Raw genomic sequence first — 3,603 nt, 5'->3', positions numbered from 1 at the left:
TTTAAATTGTTTGGAAGACAAACATATTTTTCTATATAGTTTGGAGAAGGGTAAACCAAAAACCAAACCTGTAGCTGTCCAGTGAAATCCAACTCATGGCAACCTCCTGTGTTACAGAGTAAAACTGAGTTCCATAGGGTTTTCTTAGCTGTTGTCTTACAGAAGCATATTTCCAGGCCTTTCTTTCATGACACCACTGGGTGAGTTAGTACTGCCAACCTTTTAGTTAGTAGCCTAGTGCAAACTGTGCCACAAGAAGCCTGCTTTGCCAAAAGTAGAAGTTGTTGTTGTTGTTGATATGTGCCGTTGAGTTGGACCTGACTCATAGTGACCCCTCCTTGAGTTTCCGAGGTGGTATTGCTATGGAAATAGATTGCCCAACCTTCCTTCTGAGGAGTGACTGGTGGGTTTGAACCAGCAGCCTTCTGGTTAACAGTCAAGTGCCTTAGGCACTATGCTACCAGAGCTCCCAAAGTAGAGGTATCTGATAGGGAATCAACATGGTGATATTAAAATTGTGATGATGCTCCAGAACACCTGGCCATCTGTCTGTTCTTCAGAACTCATGGGACCCTCTGTCGCTCATTTATTTTCTTATGCACTCCAGAATTTAGTAACCCTGACATGACACTTAAGGAATGATGCTCAAGCCCAGTGTAGATAAACAATAACAAACTCATTGCAATCAAGTCAGTTCTGATGCATAGCTACCCTATAAGACAGAGTAGAGATGCCCCATGGTATTTCCAAGCCTGCAAATCTATATAGAAGCAAACTGCCTCATCTTTCTCCTGTGGAGTGGCTGGTGTGTTCAAATTCTTGACTCTTTTGCTAGCAGCCAAATACTTTAACCACTATGCCACCAGAGCTCCATAATTAAATAGTTGTATCTAAGTTCCTCATTTCATTTTCTACTCCTGAGAAGATTATATAATTTTTTCTTTCTAACTGCTGGTCCCTGTGTGTTCCAAGAATCCATTTTTTCAGTGAAATTGCATATGTGTGAGTGCCAGTATTATTTTTCCTTCTCAGACTCATTGTCATTTTCTTGTAGTCATTCTTATACAAAAACAGGATCCTATCCTCAAAATCTTAGTCTCTATTTCTACATGAACCAGTCTTCATATAACTTTGTTATAACAATAATAGTATTAACTATATCATTCCTAAAATTTAATAAATAATGTAAATAATATTATTTTATGACATATTGTATGTTATAGTCAACCTGCTTAGCACGATTTCTAGTAGCTACACTAGATATCATTTAATATTGTCTAGCAGGCTAGAGGGAGTTAAAATTTAAAACATCATCTCTAATGAAATTGTGTTTAAGTCTCCCTTACCACTGGAAGATTCAATTTATGCAAAGAGTAAGTTTGATATGTAAAACTTTGTGTCCATTGTGTGAGAATAGAATGAGTGCAAAAGGCTCACCATGTCACAGAATCACAGGATGTTAGCAACAAGAGAGGAACTAAGAGACATCTAGTCCAACTCATTCCTTTCTCAGATGGAAAAAAAAAAAATGCACTTTAATAGATTATAATCGGCAAACTACAACCTGTGGACCAAATTCATGTTGTGTAAAAAAAGCTTTATTGGAACATAACTATATCTGTTCATTTACATATTGCCAAAAGCTTGTTTTTTGCTGCAATGCTGGAATTGAGAGTAATTTAGATAGAGACTATTTAATCTTCAAGGCCCAAGATATTTATTATCTAGCCTTTGCAGAAAAATGTTTACCAACTCCTGGTTTAGATATCACATATGATATGCCCAACATCATACTGCAAATCTGTGGCAAAATTAGCCTAGAATTTATATTTTGTGACTTCTATTGTCACATTCTTAGGAGCTCTAGTAGCATAGTGCCTAAGGCACTTGACTGCTAACCAGAAGGCTGGCAGTTCAAACCCACCAGCCACTCCTCAGAAGGAAGATGGGGCAATCTACTTCCATAGTGATATTGCCTTGACAACCCAAAGAGGGGTTGCTATGAGTCGGGGCCTACTTGATGGCACATAACAACAACAACAACAGCAAAAAAAAAACATTGTCATATTCTATTCTTTCTATTTAACCATATTGCCTATATCCTATATATATATATTTAGTCAATAGCAAATCTTGAGCTCCCAGGTTGATATTTTGGATTGGAAACAGGAGCGTCTGATCCTTCATGTCCTCTTTCTGCTCTGTGCCTAGTCATTCCTCCTTCCCACTATGAAGACCCAGGAGAAGAGAAGATAACATTTTCTGAGCTGAGTTATCTTTGAGAAGGATAGAGAGATGTTCTCTGATGTTACTGTCTCTGAATAAAGGGCATATGAAGGCTTTTTCCAGGTCTATGAAATACCAGCATTAATGAGTATGACCCTCCCAAAAGAGAGACCTCCTTATAAATAATTATATGTTTCTTTTGAATGTGTACTTTGGTCTCTTGCTGTTGAATTTCATGGTACTAGAGTATACAGAAGCATGACTTGAGGGTGTGGGTATAAGAATGAAAGAATACTTAAAATAGCAGCCACATCCTTGTATACCAGGGACTATAAAATGATCCATCACAGTCACTGTTAAATTTTCATTGGCTATAAGCCAAATTACATCCAATATTATAATGACGAAATTGAAGACTAAACAAAAAAATTTTGTTAAGAAAAATTAAATACAAGTACAAGTGGAATTTAGTCAGTCCCAACAAAGTTTTGAAGAGCTTCTAGTTCAACTTAACTTTTAAGTCTTCTGTATGATGACCTCCAAAGGAAGATGGGGCAATCTACCTCCGTAGTGATACTGCCTCGGAAACCCAAGGAGGGATCACTATGAGTAGGGTCCGACTCGACAGTACATAACATAATATGATGACCTCCAAAGAAAATGTCACAGATCACATGCATTTTTATAAATATTTCTCTAATGGTACAGATAAATTTGTCAACTTATAATATTATATATTAGAGGTAATAAAATAAAAACAATAATAAGAAAGCTATACATCTACCCTACAAACAAAACAAAACAAAAACTTTAGCTAGAACTACTATGGAAAGGTCTTTGGCCTTTTGAAATGTACAGTTCAAACTCATTATCTACATCATTAAAATTAAAGATTCTAAGTTACTCATTATTCAAATGTGGTCCCTGGAATAACAATATCAATATTATCAGGGGACTTGTTAGAAAGGTAAATTCTCAGTCCCCACCCCAGACATAAAAAACTAGATACTCTGGTTGTAGGATCTAATAATGTGTATTTTAATAAGATTCCAGGAGATTTTGAGGCACGCTTAAAGTTTGAGAACTAATGTCCTATATCAACAGAGGCAATGAACATACACCCTAAAAAATAAAGCAAGTAGGCAAGTAATCACCACTAAAGATAACAACTTAAACATCCCTCATTTCTATTTGATAAGCCATGATACAAAACAAATGCCCACCTTTGAAATTTTTTTACCAGTCATAGTCTATAACTAACACAGCAAACCAACCAAACTCACTGCCACTGAGTCGGACCAACTCATAGCAACCTCTCCTTGGGTTTCTGAGGCTATATCATGACAGAAGTAGATTTCTCAAGGAATATGGCATATT

This window comes from Orycteropus afer, unplaced genomic scaffold (genome assembly GCF_000298275.1).
Source record: "Orycteropus afer afer isolate SDZICR_OR568_19922 unplaced genomic scaffold, OryAfe1.0 scaffold00563, whole genome shotgun sequence".
Lineage (NCBI taxonomy): Eukaryota > Metazoa > Chordata > Mammalia > Tubulidentata > Orycteropodidae > Orycteropus > Orycteropus afer.
The sequence above is the reverse complement of the archived record's forward strand: the minus strand, read 5'-3'. Positions refer to the sequence as shown.